Raw genomic sequence first — 22,959 nt, 5'->3', positions numbered from 1 at the left:
TGCAGTCCAAGGGACTCTCAAGAGTCTTCCCCAACACCACACTTCAAAAGCATCAATTCTTCGGTGTGCAGCTTTCTTCACAGTCCAACTCTAGCATCCATACATGACCACAGGAAAAACCATAGCCTCGACTAGACGGACCTTTGTTGGCAAAGTAATATCTTTGCTTTTCAATATGCTATCTAGGTTGGTCATAACTTTTCTTCCAAGGAGTAAGCATCTTTTAATTTCATGGCTGCAGTCATAGCTGTAGTCTTTCATAAATTTAAATTCTCTCTCTCTCTCTTCTCTCTCTCTCTCTCTCTCTCTCTCTATATATATATATATATATATATATGTATTTTTTAAGAGGATTTATTCCAAGAAGTTCTCCTGCCAAAGCAGGAAGTCATATGTATGGTGGTCATACCCAAGTCATATCCTCGGTTTCATAGATAGGGGTTAATTGTAAAGGGCACCTTGAAAACCATGCAGCCTGACTCCAGTTACCCTGGTGACACTCCACATTAAAATACATGAAAACAAAGGGTGGGTTAATAAAAGTCCCATAGAGATTTTAAAACTTTATTTACTTCTCATTGGTTAGTTTAATGCTGTGAAATAATCCTAAAGCACACATCCCAGAAAGGCCCCAAGCAATTCTATACATACATAAGTGGGCCAAGCCACACTATTCACTGCATGCTGATAGATGGTGAGTTAATTAACATGATGTTATAATGCAAAATGAAAATTGGATCTTCACTGTGCCCTTTTGGTTACTACTTTAAAGGTAGAGGAGGCATAGGAGATGAATAATAGACTTAATAAGGAAACATTTCATTGGGTTTTTCATTATAGTAAAATCATCTCAGTGGAGAGATAAAAGGCATTTACTAAATTTGCCAGAATGGAGATGTGATTGTTGGAACAGTTTAGGTACTTTATAATTCATTTTGCTCTAATCTCTTTTTTGAAATCTGAGCACAAGAAAGAAAAGAAATCCTTACTTTCATAATACAATTGGAGGACACAGAAAACGGTCTTTACCAGACATTTTGGATTATGAGTTTCATTCTGACAGTCATTTTGACCAGAGAAATGGCAGTATCCGCTATTAAAAAGAAATTAACTCCCAAATTGCAATTACAACATTAATCTTAGTTAGTATATCAATAGGGAAAAATCATTTTCTAAATATTTGTCTCCGGATCTGTCTCTCTTCCATCCAGCCAATTTATATCTTGCTTTTCAAATGTCAAAGTCATCTGTAGTTGTTTTTATCAAGACTGACAAAGGCATGTGACTGACAGTTCAACGTAAAAACACAGAAAATGTATGAACTCAATTTCTGATTAATTAGACTGTTCATTAACTAGTTCTCTTTTTGGTGCTGTGAACATATTTAAAATGTTTAAACTTTGCAGGTTTGCCAAATGTAGTAAGAAAGCTACACTGGGGGAAAAAAGCATTACATGAAAAGTATATGACAACTCTTTTTAGCTAAAGATGTCTAAAAGCTGATAGATACGGAAAAAAAAAAGAATGGAAATTTCTCCATTATTATGAGTAATGTAGGTTAAGACTCCTTGAACACCTGAACCAAATTCACAAATCCAGAGGAGTTCAAAAGGCAGATCAAGAGTAGGTGTGCATTGGAGAACACAGCCATGCAGCCCTGGAGTACACATGTGGCCCTTCTCTTTTCAATTACCACAAAGGTTGGCTATTTTTAAAGTGTTGTAAGATTCTAGAGTGATGAAAAAACACCCACTCCAGTTAGAATCTATTCTTCCCTTGTCAGGAAACTGAGTTTAATCATTAATGGACTGATTTCAAAATGCCAGTGCTTCTTGGCTCCAAAAATATAGGTGGGGGAAATTATAACAATTGATTGCCCTTTAGTCAAATACTGATGACTGGATAAAAGCTGTTACCACCTGCAAATGTTTTTCTTTCCTTTAAGCCAATTTTTCCAAGAGAATATAATTTCAGAAGCTGAGTAGTTTGAGGGTAAGCGATGGAATTTTGAGAGAGCAAGTCAGGGAATTGTTCCAGAATGAGAAAATCAGCAATGATGAGAGGCCATTAGTGATAATCAGAAAGGTACAACTTGTTGCTGAATTGGGATATTCTTGATCTTCTCCTCTCCAGTTAATCTTGAGTTGATGGTGTAGGCATGTACTGGAGTAACCCACCTTGGGCAGAATATTCAAATAAATTAAATGTATCTTCCACACTCTCCCACCACTTGTGTTTTTTTTTTTTCCTACTCAGCTATCATCTGTCTTCTTTAAAATTTTTTTTTTTTTTTTGGCTGCTCTGGGTCTTAGTTGCAGCACACAAGATCTTCTTTTGCAGTTCATGGACTTTCTCACGGTGGTGCATGGCCTTAGTTACGCTGTAGCATGTGGAATCTTAGTTCAATCCCAACCAGGGATCAAGTTGGCGATCCCTGAATTGCAAGGTGGATTCTTAACCACTGGACCACCAAGGAAGTCCCAATCCTATCTCCTGAATCTGATTGTGTTGCCTTTAATTTTCAATCATGGAAAGACTCAGTTCTGTGTCCTAAACTTTTTCTTTCTCCACACCACACCTCACCCTGTTGGGTCCTCTGATAATGGCTAAGAGGGTATTTGTTTAATCCACTAATTCTACTTGAGTTTTGGATGATACCTACAGCTTAATTCCTTAATGATATCATGGTGTTCGTAATTTTAAATAGGTCAGTAGACAATCCAAATGATTCTTGCATTTGTCTTTTTTGTTTTTGACCTTTGGAGCTTTCTGGATACATTAGAATGATAGTAAGTCTTTGGAGAGACATTTTTGGATGGACTAAGATTTGTTTTGCCTTTTGTGTGTGTGTGTGTGTGTGTGTGTGCGTGCGCTACAGTTCAAGTCAAAGAACATGGTAATTGTTCAATCTGTCTAAAGCAGAAAACTTGACATATACGTAGCTGTTACCGCTTACATTCCCATGTCAGATATCATTAATCCATGTCTGCACTCTTTCTCTCTGAATTCAGATAAGGCCTTAGAATCCATCTCAACTCAGACATTCAGGCAACCACTAAAGGATCATCAGAAGCTGCACCCCTGCTTCTAATGTCATAGTGGTGTGTGTGTGTATGTATGTATTTGAATGGTTGAAGCAAAGAAAGATACTTATATATATTCCCTCTCCCATTTTTCCTTTAACTGGGACTAAACATTACAACCAACTGCTGTATCATCTCCATCGTGAAGACAGAGATGTTTTTAAGAATAAACTAACTATATAGATTATACAGTGATTATGATTATACAGTGGAGGTGAGAAATAGATTTAAGGGACTAGATCTGATAGATAGAGTGTCTGATGAACTATGGACTGAGGTTCGTGACATTGTACAGGAGACAGGTATCAAGACCATCCCCATGGAAAAGAAATGCAAAAAAGCAAAATGGCTGTCTGGGGAGGCCTTGCAGGTAGCTGCGAAAAGAAGAGAAGTGAAAGGCAAAGGAGAAAAGGAAAGATATAAGCATCTGAATGCAGAGTTCCAAAGAATAGCAAGAAGAGATAAGAAAGCCTTACTCAGAGATGCAAAGAAATAGAGGAAAACAACAGTACGGGAAAACTAGAGATCTCTTCAAGAAAATCAGAGATACCAAGGGAACATTTCATGCAAAGATGGGCTCAATAAAGGACAGAAATGGTATGGACCTAACAGAAGCAGAAGATATCAAAAAGAGGTGGCGAGAATACACAGAAGAACTGTACAAAAAAGATCTTTATGACCCAGATAATCACGATGGTGTGATCTCTGACCTAGAGCCAGACATCCTGGAACGTGAAGTCAAGTGGGCCTTAGAAAGCATCACTACGAACAAAGCTAGTGGAGGTGATGGAATTCCAGTTAAGCTATTTCAAATCCTGAAAGATGATGCTGTGAAAGTGCTGCACTCAATATGCCAGCAAATTTGGAAAACTCAGCAGTGGCCACAGGACTGGAAAAGGTCAGTTTTTATTTCAATCCCAAAGAAAGGCAATGCCAAAGAATGCTCAAACTACCGCACAATTGTACTCATCTCACACGCTAGTAAAGTAATGCTCAAAATTCTCCAAGCCAGGCTTCAGCAATATGTGAACCGTGAACTTCCAGAAGTTTAAGCTGATTTTAGAAAAGGCGAGGAACCAGACATCAAATTGCCAACATCTGCTGGATCATCAAAAAAAGCAAGAGAGTTCCAGAAAAACATCAATTTCTGCTTTATTGACTATGCCAAAGCCTTTGACTATGTGGATCACAATAAACTGTGGAAAATTCTGAAAAAGATGGGAATACCAGACCACCTGACCTGCCTCTTGAGAAATTTTTATGCAGGTCAGGAAGCAACAGTTAGAACTGGACATGGAACAACAGACTGGTTCCAAATAGGAAAAGGAGTACATCAAGGCTGTATATTGTCACCCTGCTTATTCAACTTCTATACAGAGTACATCATGAGAAATGCTGGGCTGGAGAAAGCACGAGCTGGAATCAAGATTGTTGGGAGAAATATCAATCACCTCAGATATGCAGATGACACCACCCTTATGGCAGAAAGTGAGGAGGAACTAAAGAGCCTCTTGATGAGGTGAAAGAGGAGAGTGAGAAAGTTGGCTTAAAACTCAACATTCAGAAAACTAAGATCATGGCATCTGGTCCCATCATTTCATGGGAAATAGATGGGGAAACGGTGGAAACAGTGTCAGACTTTATGTTTTGGGCTCCAAAATCACTGCAGATGGTGACTACAGCCATGAAATTAAAAGACGCTTACTCCTTGGATGAAAAGTTATGACTAACCTAGATAGCATATTGAAAAGCAGAGACATTACTTTGCCAACAAAGGTTCATCTAGTCAAGGCTATGGTTTTTCCTGTGGTCATGTATGCATGTGAGAGTTGGACTGTGAAGAAGGCTGAGCACCGAAGGCTTGATGCTTTTGAACTGTGGTGTTGGAGAAGACTCTTGAGAGTCCCTTAGACTGCAAGGAGATCCAACCAGTCCAATACCAGTATTTGAAGAGAGTAATTTAGAAATGAAAACTTACTTTCTCCAAAAGACCAGATCAATAAGAGCAGAACCTAGATTGTATAATATATGATTAGCTTTATGATACTTAATATGTAGTTGTTATATTTAAGCACCATTTGGAAATGGAGATTTTCCTAGGAAATTCTAATGGATGAAATGAATCTCTCTTTTGTAATAGTCTATTTGGAGCAGTAAGTAACAGAAAATTGTGATTAAAAATTGGAATTCTAAGATGAAGGCTTGGCTTCAGGAATGATTGACCCAATGATTTGTTAAGTTCCAGTATTGTTTCTATGTGTCTGACCTGTTTTTCTTTTGGTTGTCTTTTATATTCCGATCAGTAACAAGATGACTGCAGCAACCCCAGAGCTATTAATGCTCAATGGAAAGCAGAGGGATCTTTTATTTTTGCAACTTTTTCTCAGGAATGTGGAAAGATCCCTAGCAAATAACCCTACTTGCCTGCCAGGCTCTTCTATCCATGGGGATTCTCCAGGCAAGAATACTGGAGTGGGTTGCCATGCCCTCCTTCAGGGGGTCTTCCCAAGCCAGGGATAGAATCCAGGTCTCTTGCATTGCAGACAGATCCTTTACCATCCGAGCCACCAGAAAAGCCCAAGAATATTGGAGTGGGTAGCCTATCCCTTCTCCAGAGGATCTTCCCAACCCAGTAATCAAACCTGGGTCTCTTGCATTGCACGCAGACTCTTTACTGGCTGAGCTACCAGGGAAGCCTATTGAGTGTAGTACTTGGCAAACAACTCTTATGAAGTGAATGGTTTAAGAATCTGAATAGACTTGTTTTGAAAAGTTGTTTAGAGCCATCTCAGTGTCAAAAATAGATTACTTAGGTTTCACTTCAGTTCAGTTCAGTCACTCAGTTGTGTCCGACTCTTTGTGACCCCATGAATCGTAGTATGCCAGGCCTCCCTGTCCATCACCCTCTCCTGGGGTTCACTCAAACTCACATCCATCGAGTCAGTGATGCCATCCAGCCATCTCATCCTGTCATCCCCTTCTCCTCCTGCCCCCAATCCCTCCCAGCATCAGAGTCTTTTCCAATGAGTCAACTCTTCTCATGAGGTGGCCAAAGTATTGGAATTTCAGCTTCAGCATCAGTCCTTCCAATGAACACCCAGGACTGACCTCCTTTAGAATGGACTGGTTGGATCTCCTTGCTGGCCAAGGGCCTCTCAAGAGTCTTCTCCAAAACCACTGTTCAAAGCATCAATTCTTCGGCACTCAGCTTTCTTTATAGTCCAACTCTCACATCCATACATGACCACTGGAAAAACCATAGCCTTGACTAAATGGACTTTTGTTGGCAAAGTAATATTAGTCTCTGCTTTTGAATATGCTATCTAGGTTGGTCATAACTTTCCTTCCAAGGAGTAACCGTCGTTTAATTTCATGGCTGCAATCACCATCTGCAGTGATTTTGGAGCCCCCAAAAATAAAGTCTGACACTGTTTCCACTGTTTCCCCATCTATTTCCCATGAAGTGATGGGACCAGATGCCATGATCTTAGTTTTCTGAATGTTGAGTTTTAAGCCAACTTTCTCACTCTCCTCTTTCACCTCATCAAGAGGCTCTTTAGTTCCTCCTCACTTTCTGCCATAAGGGTGGTGTCATCTGCATATCTGAGGTTATTGATATTTCTCCCAACAATCTTGATTCCAGCTTGTGCTTCTTTCAGCCCAGTGTTTCTCATGATGTACTCTGCATAGAAGTTAAATAAGCAGGGTGACAATATACAGCCTTGACATAGTCCTTTTCCTATTTGGAACCAGTCTGTTGTTCCATGTTCAGTTCTAACTGTTGCTTCCTGATCTGCATATAGTTTTCTCAAGAGGCAGGTCAGGTGGTCTGGTATTCCCATGTCTTTCACAATTATCCACAGTTTATTGTGATCCACACAGTCAAAGGCTTTGGCACAATTTATTGAAGGTAGAGAATAGAAAAAGACACCTGCCCTTTAACTGACTAGGATGATTTCAATTCATCCCAGAGAGAATCTAAACTCTAGACATTTATTAAATAGCTGGGGTGTTTTGAAAATTGTTGATAATAATGAATCTTATGGTCAGTTGAAGATAGGTTGTTATTAGGGAATATCAACCAATTGGGAGGCCAATAGTATAGGAAGCAGATGAATAAGTCCAGGGAAAGGGATGTTAGGATCCCCTGGGATGGAGGGAAGACAGAAGGGGACAGGGAGGGAGGTCCCAGTCAATTATCAGGGATGTAGGGTTATCAAGATCAAAGGGTAGGAAAAAGTCTAGACACCCAAGGGGGAAAAAAAAAAAAAAAACAGAATAAAGTGGGCCAAGAAAGTTGATTGACTACCTTAAGTGATCATTCAATGACCACTTACTGCACAATTTGGATATTTAGGGTCAGTTGCCCCGAGCCAAGTAGTTCTAGAACAATTAGTATCACCTGGAGGGCATGTTAAACCAGGTTGCTGGGCCCCACTCACTGGGATTCAATAGATCTGAATGGAGATTCAATAGATTCAATAGATCTGAGTGGAGCTCAAGAAGGTTTTAGTGGATTGAGGTGGAAGTTTGGGGGGTTGGGGAGCTGGTTAAACAAGTTCCTGGGTGATTCCAAGGTCTCTGAGAGCCACTGACTGTTTTACCAATAGGTTAGTCTGTAATGTAATACAATCAATTTGTTTTTATTCCATACAAAGCAGCCAGGCAAGAGTTGAAGATTGTTGGTATTTTATTGCTATCTACAAAGACATTCTGCAGAATTAGAATATTAAGAACAGTTGCTGAGACAGGAGAATGTCCATAATAGGATGCAGGACACCAAAGATGCATGGAGTTGATCTAATTGGGACAGAGTTGTAGTATTCAAAGTTCAGAATTAGAATCTGGCACCTGAGTTCCTACGTTTGATTTGCAGTGTTCCCAACAGCAAACAATAGTGTTGCAGTAAGGGGGACTGCTTCCAAGGCTCGAGGGTGGGCTTTTGTTTAACACTCAGAAATGAATGGTGAGGAGACACACATACTGACAAAGCAAGAGAGTTTATTGGGAAGGGGTGCCCAGGTGGAGAGCAGAAGGGTAAATAAATCCAGGAGGACTTCTCTGCCATGTGACTTTCAATCTTGGGTTTTATGGTGATGAGATTAGTTTCTCAGGTTGTCTCTGGCCAATTATTCTGACTCAAGATTCCTCTAAGAGAAAACATGCATTTACAGAATTTTATTATCCCCAGTGTTTTATTGACTCCCAGACTGTATTCATCTACTTTCTTCTTGGGCTGCCATAACAAAGTACCATAAACTCATTTGCCTAAATAAAAGAAATGCATTTCTGGAGGCTGACAGTCCAAGATCAAAGTGTTGGGAAGGAAGGTTTCATCTGAGGCCTCTTCTCTTGACCTGTGGGCAGCTATCATCTGGCTGCTTGCTCACATGATCTCTTCTTTGATGAAGTAGGGAAAGAGAAAGATAGACAGAGGTAATGTCCTCTGATGCCTCTTCTTATAAGGATAGTGAAAGTGAAAGTCACTCAGTCTTGTCCAACTCTTTATCCAGGTCCGAATACTAGAGTGGGTAGCTTATTTCTTCTCCAGCAGATCTTCCTGACCCAGGAATTGAACTGGGATCTCCTGCATTGCAGGTGGATTCTTTACCAACTGAGCTATCAGGGAAGCCCCTATAAGGATAATAATTCTATCAAAGCGGGTCCCCACCTTTATGCCTTCATTTAACCTTAACTATTTCCTTAGAGGCCCCATCTCCATATGCAAGCGCAAAGGGATTAGGAATTAGTATATTAATTTGGGGGAATCTAGATGTCAGTCCATGACACAAACCACAGATGGACAAAAAATTTTATTGCACAAAAATTAGTAATAAGACTAAAAATTATGAAAACTGTACCATAAATCCTGATTTTTAACAATGAAGTATACTGATTTTGACTTGGAGATTAGGAAAATTACTCTCTTTCTCTTAAATCACCCAAACTCATTTCAAAATTATACTAAAGAATATGTAAGAATTTAGTAATTATATTGTAACTCTAAAGAGTGATATAGATACAATGGATATTTATTTCAAAACCATGTTTATTGTGTATCTTGTTATATTTTTTAAGTTCCAATGACTCCCATATATAACCAGTGTAAGAAAACAAATAAATAAAATGTCTGTTCCTGTGAAGATGGTAATGTTTTTGTGGCCTTTTCCTATCCATTAATTCTAAGACTGGAATTTGATTGAAAATGGTAAATAAAGAGAAGAGATGAACAAGTCCATTTGATTCCCAAAGTATGAATATAAAAAAGTCACTAATACTAAGAAGTCTCAGCAATATATATTTTCTGATTTTTTTCTTTTCCTTCACTGCTCTTTAGTTATAAACTTTTGACTTGAAAGTGAATTATTTTCTAAAACTTTCTAATTTTTTTAAGTCAAAGAGTGCAAAAGGATAGAAATTTGATTTGACTAAAAAGAGAAATAACAACCGATCAAAATTTATTTACCAGTTCAAGGAAATCAGAAGCAGTGATATATCACCAGATGGTAAATGGATCAGTGTTACCTCCAATGGTGTTTACTATTTTCAACTCAATGTTATTTTCAATGTTTATGTTATTTGGATTTCCAACTTTTTCATTTATTGCAAAAATTCATTAGGCACAACTCGAAAATCTGCTTTTTATATTCTAGTCCTTTCAATGCAGATTTATAAGAGTGCTGAAAAATCAGTTTTGTAGCTAAAGGAGCAAGTGTGGGAGTAGATTATACAATCAAATGCCTGGTAGTAAAATAAAGAAAGTAACCTTGGTAGAATGAAGGCTGGTGGTTTGGGATAATGTGCTGAGTAATAAATGAAAACAATATCTTTTTGCATCTATCTTTTGATATATGTTTAAGTTTGTTTTGCTCTAAAAAGAGTTTGCTGTCTTAATGCTATTGTATTGATTGCAGCCACTGTAATACTACCCCTAGGGTTTTATCACGAAGTCTTATACACCCTTTCTTCACATTAAATGTTGATAGAGGCAATACAGACACATATATCTCAGGTTTTTGATGCTCTTTGGAAATTTAGTTTCTGTATAAAGTTGTTTTCATATGCCCCCAAAGTCAATTACTTTTTATTCTCATTTTATGCCTATTACAGAAAAAAGTCATAGTAGGTTTTGTGACTTACATTATATAATAAGGTTTAAAACTTTTGTATCACTTTTTAGCTATTTTCCACTTAAATATTAACTCATTTTGAATATTTCAAAAATCAATGTGGAATTGTAATATTTCATAACAGCTCTCAATATGCTTTGAAATTAGAAATGACAAGGCTTGCTGATGAACTTGACATGGAATGCAAAGTAAGGAGAAGAAAGGTCTTTCTGATTGTTGTTTGTTTGTTGTTTTGTTTAGGCTCCTTGAGAGAATATAATTGCCACTTACTGAAATGGGAACTGTCAGTTTAAGAGAGAGAAAAATGAATCATAGTACATTTGTTTTATGGTATATAGGATATTTCTTTATTCTATAAACTGTGTCAAAACTAGTCCTAATTATTTTTTTCATAGAGATTCCAAACTTTTTGATTCTGGACTGAAATTATTTTTAAGAGGTTTACAGCATAGATCCCATCAACAAAATTTCTTCCTATTCCATCCATGGAATCTACCCATACTTTCTTTATCCCACCAGATAAAGTAGTAACCCTGTAAGTCACTGGTTTAGCCCTTACTAATTTTGGAGATCAGTTAACAAGTATCCTTTTCATCCAAACAACTAATAACCATAAGAATATCAACGATAATGAATATCCTTGTTGGGAAATTCAATTGCTTTCTGCCTCTCCACCAATTTTCTTCATCTTGAATGATATCATGACTTAACTCTAGGCTGAGATCATTTTGAAATGGATGATAAATGATTATAGAAAATAATATATCTGGAAGTTGAGCATTCCATAGAGAAGCTTTTCTAGAAAATATATGAAAAAACTTAGAGGCAATGTTGTATTTGTGTATTTGAGAGGGAAAATAGATGCCACAAAACACTGCGTGTTAATATAGCAAAGTTAATGGTCTCTCCTACCCATTTGCTCTCTTCTGGGAATATATTTTTTGGGAAATTCTGAAATCAGCTGTTACAAATGTGTATCCATTCCTATTTCCTCCCTTAAAATCTTGAAGATAGCTAGAATTTTCTTCTGATTATTGTGTGAGAATGAATAATTGATTGGATTAATGGAGAGACATTCTTTCGTAATAAGTATGATAGGTGGTTTATATGTAGGAATAACTTCTGGGAGAGTTCACTAACATTCCATTTTTTACTATATTTCTAAAGTCAAGCAATTAAGATGAGATGTTCTAAAGCCAAACTAAAGAATCTAAGTGTTTAGGTTAGTTACTGCTACTCAGATATCACCAATTGTATGTTTATCTTATAAAAACAAACTTCTTGCACCAATAGAGCAAGCTTTGTGTGCTTGTAAGTCTAGAAAGAGGAATTCATGTTCATTGCCAATCTATATAACATAAAAGAAAAAAATCAGTGCACTGAGAAATGTTTGATTTAGCAGAGTCCAGGTGGTAACTACCTGATGGATGAATAGATCATGTGAAATTTTGAATATACATTTTTCATGAAGTGACTGGCCACATCCCAGAGAGAGATATTGTGAGAGACAAAACATTTTCATCAGGGTTGAAAATATTGAGAATTAAAAATGCCAAGTAAATTTTCAACAGTTGTTTCAATTAGCCAAAGCCATCTGAAATCCTTTTTGAAAACAAGAAAATAAAAACATGTGGAAATAATCTTCTCTCTCATTCAATTTTTGATTTCTAGAACTTCTACTCATTGAGAATGATTTGAATGTCAAAAGGAGTTGAGTTTCTAGTTCACTTGGAGCCATCAGAAAAATGATACAGAAATACCAGTGGGGATATCTGCTTCTATGGTATCCTTTCTACAATAAACCCTAAGAACAGCCAATAACTGAAGTTATTTTGACACTAGCAGATGCATTTAATAAAATGTAGTATTTTCAATAATATTGTTTTTGTTTACCAGTTTAAAATATATCCCTTCCAAAAAGTGAGCAGTTTTTACATGAGTTTAATACGTTTAAAACTCATTGGTCATTAGTTGTTATTCAGCCACTACATCGTGTCTGACTCTGTGATTTCATAGACTGCAGCATGCCAGACTCCTCTGATCTCCACTATCTTCCGAGTTTGCTTTTTAGTAGTAATATATTTAACACTCATTGGGCAGTTTTGATCATCTCCATAATATGCCAGTTTGTTTGGCTATCAAATAAGTAAACATATTTCTTCAGCTTTGGTTTTTATCCTTCCCATAACATTCAACAGGAAAATTACTATATATATGGAAAGAGCAGTTCCAGCATGATTTATATGACATATAAAACACAATTAATAGTCACAAATAAGCATTATAGAATTTCATGAACATCATAAAGTAAGTTCTTTTTTATTTAGTGCAGTAGAGATTTATGTAGTATAACTATGGGATTAAAAATTTAGACCTGAAATTACTACAGAGGTTATCAAACTTCAAGTCACATCTGCCTTACACAGGTGAGCAGGCATCAAAAGAGAAGATTGTGAATTCTTGAGCGCACAAGTCAGTCATATCAATTAAGTACAACAAATTGTACAATGACTGTTGAATCAACTCCTTCCTTTAAAATTTTAAGAAATGGAAATTGGGAAAACCAAGAGACTTGTTCTAGGTCACACAACCAGTGAGATGTGAGAATATGAAGCCACGGTTGTCTTGTGATGATGACAAACTGGATGGAGCTATAGAGATGAAGATTAAACGGGGATAAAGATGATGTTGTCAGTGAGAAGATAAAGACGATAATATTAATTAAGAATAGTAATAACACCGACAGCCATATATGGCACTCTTTCAACAGTTTATCTTGTTTAATCCTTATAACCACCCTATAAGGTAGCTAGTATTCTACTTACTTTTTAAAGAGGGAAGTATTAAAAAACAAGTCACCCTAGGACATGTAGATAGTAAACACTGGTGCTGAGAGTCGAATCTGGGTCTGAAACCGAAGTCAGTGCATTTTTTAGAATTTTTTAGTATTTTTTTTAACAACTGTTTAGATACATCCATATCCTACATGAGGATTCTGTCATAAAATAAGGTTTTTTAATACTTTGAAAAGGATTTCTGTCTGATCGAGAAATGTTGAACTACAGAAGAGAACATGAAGAACATGTAAGACTTAGTACATTCCACTCCAACCCCACCCCCCAGTCAAATAATGCAGAGCTAATTCTAGAACTTTCTTACCATATATACTTTATTACTGACATATTAATATAATTTCAGAGCATATGATGTACCTAAGACCTCTGTATGAGCACCTAACCTGCTCCCATATAACAAGTCAGGCCTATGGCAAATATAATCTATACTATGAAAACAGGCCACCTGGTCTTTCCTATCAAGCTTTGCCTTAACATGAGGCATGAGACTGTATCTTTTTTTCTCAGTAAAGAAACTGTGATGGCCAGTTTCAGGAGACCTGCATTTGAGAGAAGATTCATCAAGCTGAGAGTTTAAATGTGTGCCTCTGAAACCAGAACTCTGTGTAATCATGAAAGAAAGTCATGTGACTCTGAGGTCCCTAAGTATGCTATTTTTGTGGGAAAAAGTGGTTCCTTTTTAGATGGTTCCATTTTTTTCCTTTTGAAACTACAATGACTTGAAGATTAAGTTGTAGAGACATGCTTACCAATGTTGCAAATGAAGTGCTATGAATATGAAATGTTAGATGACAAATTTAAAATCTAAAAATATCTTCACCAAAGGGAGCAATGGGCTGAATCTAACAAGATGAAACATAATAAGAATATACACTGGCAGATTTAATTGCCATTATATTTTTACTGCTTATTGCTGCTATAAGGGAAAGCTATTGACAATTCTATGATTTAATCTGGCCAACATACTAATATTTCTCTTAATTATAAATTTATAGTGAATCATTTGATATTTTTTAAATATAAAATCATATAACCTTCAAATCCTAATTTTTTATGCCTACATTTATCTTTTGCACTTTTGGATATTTATAATTTTCATTTATGTTTCATATTTTATTTTCTATTGTCTGGAAGGATCTTCTAGGTCAATGATAAAGTATAGTGATACTACAAGGAGAATCTGGCTTGTTTTCTAATACGTAGATTTATAAAATCAAGTGTTCTTTGTTAATTTGCTCTCTTTGTAAGGATGTGCATGGCATTAAAACCAACAATGTATATTCAGATAAATGTTGTAGAGTTGAATTAGCCAAAGGAGTATAGACTACAGTACAGACCATCTGTAAACTTAACATCAGTTCCTAAAAGCATAAGTATAGAAATTGAGTGCAAATGTTTAGAAGTTTATAGCAATTTGATAGAAGAATCTGTGTCCTTTGATTCTAATAATAAAATACATGGTCTTGTACTTTAGAATTTTTGCTTTCTTTGTTTTATTCTTTTAGTAATTCATTTTTATATTTCACAAGATCATCAGTCTGCAAAAATGGGGGAAAAATTGATTGATGTGTATACTTAATTTTTTTTTTCTTTTAAGTTTTAAAAGTTGAGACATGTTTTATTCAGTGGGAATTTTTAAGACTTCAAGCCTGGGAGACAGCATTCCAAGTAACCCTGAGAGAACTGCTCTGAGGAGGCAAAGGGAAGAGTCTGGTTATATAGAAGTTTTCCAATAAAGAGCAGGCAGGGACGGGGGAGCCTGGTGGGCTGATGTCTATGGGGTTGCACAGAGTCGGACATGACTGAAGTGACTTAGCAGCAGTAGCAGCAGCAGCCTTAACATGAAAAGATTATTGTTAATTCAAGAAAGCTAGATATCTTAAGAAATTTAGTGCTTTTCTATGTATGGGAAGATGCAAGAGTGTGGGCTCACTGAAATCATTACTTTCATATGCATCTCAAATATCTGGGGCCAGTATCCTGTGTTTTTCATATCCTAGAGTTCACTTGGAGCTCACCATAGGGAGTGGCTGCAGTCCTGATGGCTGTTGGATTGCAGGTATTCTCTTCTTTCCTGAGTGCCCTTAGAACTCACCAGCTCACATTGGAGGACTGCCATCATTGATGACAATGACATCCCTGTTTACTGATGTCACAGGAAATACTCCATTTCTCAGGTAGTTTGAGAAGTATTGTTGTAGAAGGAAAAGGAATATTGGGTTAGTGGTTGAGCTAAATGAATTTTGTATTTATCTTTCCTTTGAATTTCAATATTTTCAATATATGAATATTCCTCCTGAAAAAATGTTATCCAGTGCTGTATTCTGATCAGTTTTGAGAATAGAGTTAGAAAGGAAGTATATATATTCAAATTCCAGAATCTTAGGTTGTTGTTGACCCATTTTCTCAGATCAACCCCCAAATCAGTTACACACAAGTATTAAGAATATATGTGTTAAGATAGACACATTGAGGGCTGAATTTATAGAACTGTGGCTTACTAAATATATACATTCAGTTGATTTTTATTTCCAGGAATCTTGTTAATTTGAATGATCTTTAGGAGATGTGAAGAACAGGAGAGAAGTGATAATTTCGTGGAGTATTTAGCCTGCATCCATTATTGTCAAATCAGTAGCAAGGAAGTATATATAACCACCTATTTCTATCCTTTGAAAGTATGGTATATGTAATGAATGGCATTTACACATGAGACATTTGTTGATGGATGCCTACGGGTAGACCGTATAATGTAGCTAATTTCTAGGGTGCCAATTACAACTCCCCTTCCTGCTCTTTCACTCCAAGAAACATATTGGATTTTAAGAAGATATAAAATATATTACTTTTTAGATTAGTTTTAAGTATGTCATTTTCCTAGCTTTAAATCTTTGCAATTTTGCACAGATTATTTTTCATCTCACAAATGACTCTGATGGATCAGAGTGTCACAGTCCTAAAGTTGTGGATTGCTTATTAAATAAACAGCATACACAGACAGATTTGGGGTCCCCATATATAACAATCAGATTTTTAATAAAAGAATATAGATAGTGATATTAGAATTTACCTAGATCAACTTCTTTTTGTGACAAATGAAAAAATCAAGTATCTACCAACAGAGATGAAATCGTTTGTATGACATCATTCATTCTGTAACCATTGTAAAATAGTCTGTCAATTCTCAACTTCCTAAGTTCCAGCAGTCCCTCTCTCCCTCTCTCACATACACATGCACTCACTTACTTGTGCACATTTTAATATTTTTCAGAATTCAATATATACACACTTATTTTTCAAGTCAAGTTTTAAAATGCAGGGTTAGAAATCTTGTCATTTATTTTTCTTCAAAACATTATTATTTGGAAGAAAAATAATCATTTAAAATTGTTCTATTTTCAGGAACTAGAAAGGATATTTATAGTTTATAGCTTTGCTGATCAATATGGAAGCTAGTACTCCTTTTTAAATTAATTAATTAATTTTAATTGGAGGATAATTACAATATTGTGATGGTTTTTGCCATACATGAATCAGCCATAGGTGCACATATATCCCCTCATTCTGAACCAACCCCACCCACATCCCTCCCTTCCCCACCCCACCCCACCCCTCTGGCATGTCCCAGAGCATTGGCTTTGAGTGCCCTGCTTCATGCATCGAACTTGCACTGGTCATCTGTTTTACATATGGTAATTACATGTTTCAGTGCTATTCTCTCAAATTATCCTACCCTTGCCTTCTCCTAGAGAGTCCAAAGTCTCCTCTTTACATCTGTGTCTCTTTTGCTGCCTTACATATAGGATCATTGTTACCATCTTTCTAAATTCCATAAATGTGCATTTATATACAGTATTGGTGTTTCTCTAACTTATTTCACTCTGTATAATAGACTCCAGGTTCATTTACTTCAATAGAACTGACTCAAATGTGTTCCTTTTCATAGCTGAGTAATATTCCATTGTGTGTATGTACCACACTTCCTTATCCATTTGTCTACCAATGGACATCTAGGTTGCTTCCATGTCCTAGCTATTGTACAGTGCTGCAATGAACACTGGAGTATATGTGTTTCTTTCAATTCTGGTTTCCTTGGTGTGTATATCCAGTGAGATTGCTGGGTGGTATGGTAGTTCTATTTCCAATTTTTTAAGGAATTTCCACACCATTCTCCATAGTGGCTGTACCAGTTTGCATTCCCACCAACAGTGTAGGAGGGTTCCTTTTTCTCCACACCCTCTCCAGCCAAAAGTTTTCTAGGTTTTTTGATGGTAGTCATTCTGACTGGCGTGAGATGGTACCTCATTGTGGTCTTGATTTGCATTTCTCTAATAATGAGTGATACTGAGCGTCTTTTCATGTGTTTATTAACCATCTATATGTCTTCTTTGGAGAAATGTCTGTTTAGTAGTTTTGCCCATTTTTGACTGGGTTGTTCATTTTTCTGGTATTGAGCTGCATGATCTTGGAAGTTATTACTCCTAATTTGCCATTGAATGCCTGAAATAAGCCTGCCTGATTTGGAATGTGTTTCAAGAATGAAACATGTTTCAGAGATGAAAGTTCTAATATTAGAAAATAAGTTAAATATATCATTTTTTTATTGGTTTTCATATTGATAATACTTTGGATATATTTGTCTAAATAATATATCTTATTAGAATTAGTTTCACCTTTTTTTGAATTATGAAATGTTAGTTGTTGTTGTTGTTCAGACACCAAGTCAAGTCCAACTCTTTGCAGTTCCATGGACTGCAGTACACCAGGCTTGCCTGTCCTTCACTGTCTCCCAGAGTTTGCTCAAAGTCAGGTCCATCAAGTTGGTGATACTAAGGATCTCCTCCTCTGCCACCCTCTTCTCTTTTTGCTTTCAATCTTTCCCAGAATCAGGGTCTTTCTAGTGAGTTGGCTCTTTGCATCAGGTGACCAAAATATTAGAACTTTAGCATCAATCCTTCCAATGAATATTCAGTGTTACTGCTAAACATTTAAAAATTGCATACATGTCTCCCATTACATTAATATTCTCACTGAAGAAAATTGGTTTAGAATTTATTCTTCTTCTCTATATCTGTAAATCATGCACAATCTGCTAATAATGACCAGAGAAGAGTTTATCTGAGAAGACAAAATTAAATCATAGGTAAGTTCTAAGTCTGAGATTGGAAAATTTTCTTCCAGGTGAATTTTTTTCACTCATTCCATAAATATTTGTTGGGCACTTTCTATATATCACTCCCTGTTTTAGTCATTGGGGTTATTAAACATATTAATAAAATGGACAAAAAATCCTACTCTCTTAGAATTTACATTCTATTGGGGAAATTTTTCAATAAGCAAAATGAATAAGTAAATATAAACTAAACAAAATAATGATAAGCATACAGTGAATTTTAGATGAGTATCAGGCCCAGATTCACTATGCCTTTCTAAATAACCACACCCATAAAGTTAGTTTTAAACAGCTTTAATGGAAGTAAAAAGGTCAGTAGAATGTTAATGATTCATGCTATATGTTAACATTTTGCAAGGGTGATAAATACATCAAGCTCTTGGGAATCCTTCACATACTTATGTTGAATTCCCTGTGTTCATAATTTCAGCCAAACAGACTGCCTAGAAAAATGCTTGCAATAAATTAGTTTGTTATTAAATGTTTATGGTTGTATATATTATTACCTTTTTTTCCATGTGACAAGTTGTTCTCCTTCTAAATGTTCTCTCTTATTCTAGGTCCTTTGGTAGTTACATTTAAATCCAATCTAAGTTTCTGTTTTATATTTTTAATAATAGGGTAATGTTTTATGACATTTTTATAAGCAATAAACAACAAATTTTAAAAATTTGCTTTCAATATGTTGTGCCAAAAGTGAAAAATAACTGATCGGGTAAGAGAAGAACCAGATTCCAACCTTCATTTTTACAACCTTGACTTTTGACTTCTTAGAGTTAACTGAAATTGTAGTAGGTATCCTCAAGGGTCTCCCAACTTCATTGAATATTTTGATATCCCGGGTATGAGATTTCTTTCTTTCTTTTTTTTTTTTTAGTTATGGGATATCTTGATGGAACATAAAGGTTCTATGTTCTTTTGATTTGTGACCAGATCAGATCAGTCGTTCAGTCGTGTCCAACTCTTTTGCGACCCCATGAATCGCAGCACGCCAGGCCTCCCTGTCCATCACCAACTCCCGGAGTTCACTCAAACTCATGTCCATCGAGTCAGTGATGCCATCCAGCCATCTCATCCTCTGTCGTCCCCTTCTCCTCTTGCCCCAATCCCTCCCAGCATAGTAACTATTACATCTCCAGTGTCTAGAACAGAGTCTGACATACCAAAAAGTGTTTCTAAATGTCAAAAGCAAGTATACTGTATCAGTTCTACATGGTTAACCTGTTATTTTTGATATTTTAAGTGTATATCCTAATCATTTAAAATCTATACACATATTTTATGACTATATATTGCTGTTGTAATTATAATAATTTAATATTAATATTTTAAAATATAAATTTAACATTTAATTATTTTTATTTTATTTTAATGGCAAAGAACTGCTTCAGTCTATGTAACTTGTAGGTAAAAGGACAGCAATAGACCTGTACCAGATATGTCTGCTTGAATACCTCTGGGTGGGTCTATTTAAAAACTTCATCTAATTCTTACCCCATTATTAAGAGAATGAATCATACTACAGATATTTGAATCCTGTCTCTCTTCTATCAGAAAATTATGAAATTCAATTTTACTTTTTATGTATTACCAGAAAGCAAAAGTAACATTATAAATTTTCATCTTATGCTTAGAAATTATTACTAAGAATCCAGCAAATAGTCTCTGTGAATAAGATATAAAGTTTCAGACACAAGCTTGTGGAGTCATGCCTTTCTCCTGCATTTCTGTCACTGCTTTCCATTGCTAAGGATGTGATATCTGCCCTCTGGAGAACTGCCAGAAAAGAGAATTAGTGTTTGAGGCTCTGCTAATAGAGTGACATGAAGATATTGTTTGTGGTGGTATTGGTGTTTCCAACACATTTCTTTTGGTAGTTCACATGAGACATCGTAATTCACATCTCAACAGCCATTTCGCTACAACAGAGGAATTGACTTCAACCATGATAATTTCATCTTTTTGCTGTAGATTGGTTCAAAGGATGGGAGTAGTAGCAAAATAAATGTTTTGTTCTTGGGAGCCACGGGGAGTTAGTCATGCAACTAAGGAAAAAGTGTAAATCAAATTGTTATTGGTGGCCAGTCTACAAAACAAGGCAGCCTTGTCTTAGTTTGAACTGCTATACAAAATGCCGTAGAACGGCTAGCTTACACAACAAAACTTGGCTGTCTCGGTTCTGGAGGCTGGAGGTCCAATAGCAAGACACCAACATGGCTATTTTCTGGTGAGAACTCTCTTCCTGGCTTGCAGACCTCCATAATATATTTGTGCCCTTGCATGACTGGAGAGAGTGAGTTCTGGTGTCTCTCTCTTTTCTTTTCCCATGAGATACTTAAAAAAAATGTTAAAGTCTTTATCAGTCATCTATTTTAAATATAGTAGTGTGTACATGTCAATCCCAAACTCCCAATTTATTCCTTTCCACCTCACCACCCTTCCCCAGTGGTAACCACAAGTTCATATTCTAAGTCTCTGAGTTTTGTCAATAAGTTCATTTGTATCATTTGTTTTTAGATTCCACATACAAGCAATATCACATGATATTTGTCTTTTTCTGTCACATTTACTTCACTTAGTATGATAATCTCCAGGTTCATCCATGTTTTGGCAAATGGCATTATTTCAATCTTTTTAATGACTGAGTAATATTTCATTGTATATATGTACTCTTATAAAGACAGTAATCTCACCATAAGGAACTGACCCTCATAACCTCATCTAAACCTAAGTACCCCCAACAATCCATGATTTCCAAAAAATATCACATTGTGGGGGATGTTAGGGCTTCATTATATGAATTTCAAGTGCAGAGCAAGACATGTATTGTAAACAAGAATGGTGCAGGGAGACTTCTGTATCAATCAGCTCTGAATCCTGCCCAGGTATAATCTCCTTCATGGTTGACCTATTATATCTCCCTTCGGTTACATACCAATTTAATTGGGGTTTTCTTTGATGTTTGATTAAGTGCTTACTGGGCTTCGCAGGTGACTCATTGGTAAAGGATCTTCCTGCAATGCAAAGACCTGAAGTAGATACAGGTTCGATCTCTAGTTTGAGAAGATCCCCTGGAGCAGGAAATGGCAGCCCACTCCAGTATTCTTGCCTGGGAAATCCTATGGATTTCCTATGGACAGAGGTGCCTGGTTGACTGTGGCCCATGGGGTTGCGGAGTTGGACATGACTGAGCTGCTAAAAACAATAATAGAGTGCTTACCAGCTGATGAACTCGGTGTACAATCTCTGCAGCAGTAGAGGCCTATCATTCAGCATTGGTCCCAGCCACTTGCTCATGGTTCAGTGTGAACAATTTCTCTCCCCAAAAGCCTTGCAACAGTGTTAGGAATTGAGGAGTGTACCATTAGTTGGATTTTGGACATCAGGGACAGTCAGGAGTTGAGTGTTTCCACTGTAACATTTTCAGCATCTAAAGTAGGGATGGTGATACCATGCGATACCAGTCAAGATTACATAGATCCGCAAAGCGATGAAAAGCTGGGAGAAAACTCTATGTAACTGCCCTCATTAACATATTTGGCACTCTCTCTCGAATTTAAGGAAGGAGTATTGATTCATAGTCAACTCCATACTGAATGAATTTTTCTACTTAATTTTCCATGAAAAGCCACTTTCAGTCTTAGCTAAAGCACCCCTTCCGTTTTCCCTCTTAATGTTCCAGTCGCATGGTGGTTCTGAACAGTTCACACATGCTTCTGTGCATTATGACTCTAAATATGCAATCTATTCTGCTGTTTGTCTTGCTGGCAAACACTTATTCATCCTTCAAGACGTTGCTCTACTGTTGAGTCTTCTATGAATTGATTCTGACCCCACACACTCCTAGAGGTGAAATTATTTAAATTACAGTGTTTTTGAAGTTATTTGCAGGTCCCTCTAAAAGCATCTTACTGTGTCTGTTTTATTAGTTTATCTATATGTCTCTTTGTAATAAATATAGTGATATTCTGAGGAGAGAGTTTATAGCATCTTTATTTTTCTAACCTAACACCCAGCACAGTGGTTGATAAATCTTGGGCTTATCATTAATCTATGCTTTTTGATTATATGAAGAATGATTAATGATTCGATGAATGAATAACAGCAATAACCAGAATAGAGTCTTTTTTTTCCTGTTTCTATAGCCCAGATCTTAATTTGAACAAGATTGATCAAATGGCCTTAGTTTTAGCAAAATGAATATTCTTTGAATTTGTTACATAATTTTCCAAATTTCCAAAATGCTTGGCGTTAAACACCATCCAATTAAATAATTTAAGCAGCTTTTAGCTATATTAAGGAATGAATCTGTAGCAATAGTTTTTGAGTTGCTACATTGCCACAGAAACTACTAGTATTTCTTAGCAATTCTGTAACCATATGCTGCTTTGTAAAAGCATTTCAGAGGTTGCAGACCTTTCCATCTCTGAGGCAAGAATAAGAATTCATCAAGCATTTCAGCTTGCTTTATGGCTATCTATGCTTATGAAAGTGAAAGTCACTCAGTTGTATCTGACTTACATCCCCACGAGTAGACTATACAGTCCATGGAATTCTCCAGGTCAGAATACTAGAGTGAGTAGCCTTTCCCTTCCCCAGGGAATCTTCCCAACCCAGGGATCAAACCCAGGTCTCCCACATTGCAGGCAGATTCTTTACCTGCTCAGCCACTAGGGAAACCCCAAAGCAGCTTAAATATTAATATGGCTAGATGATTT

At 36.4% G+C, this 22,959-nt stretch overlaps 1 protein-coding gene across 3 annotated transcripts in view; it reads left to right on the top strand.

Annotated features, from left to right (window-relative positions):
* The window catches only part of LRRC4C (leucine rich repeat containing 4C), a 1,485,185-nt gene that overhangs the window by 715,068 nt on the left and 747,158 nt on the right, over nucleotides 1–22,959 (top strand). The window lies entirely within an intron of this gene.

This window comes from Bos grunniens, chromosome 15 (genome assembly GCF_055505025.1).
Source record: "Bos grunniens cultivar Pamir isolate PY7600 chromosome 15, Bosgru_T2T1.0, whole genome shotgun sequence".
NCBI lineage: Eukaryota > Metazoa > Chordata > Mammalia > Artiodactyla > Bovidae > Bos > Bos grunniens.
Note: the sequence above shows the minus strand (reverse complement) of the source record. Positions and strands in the feature narration are given on the sequence as shown.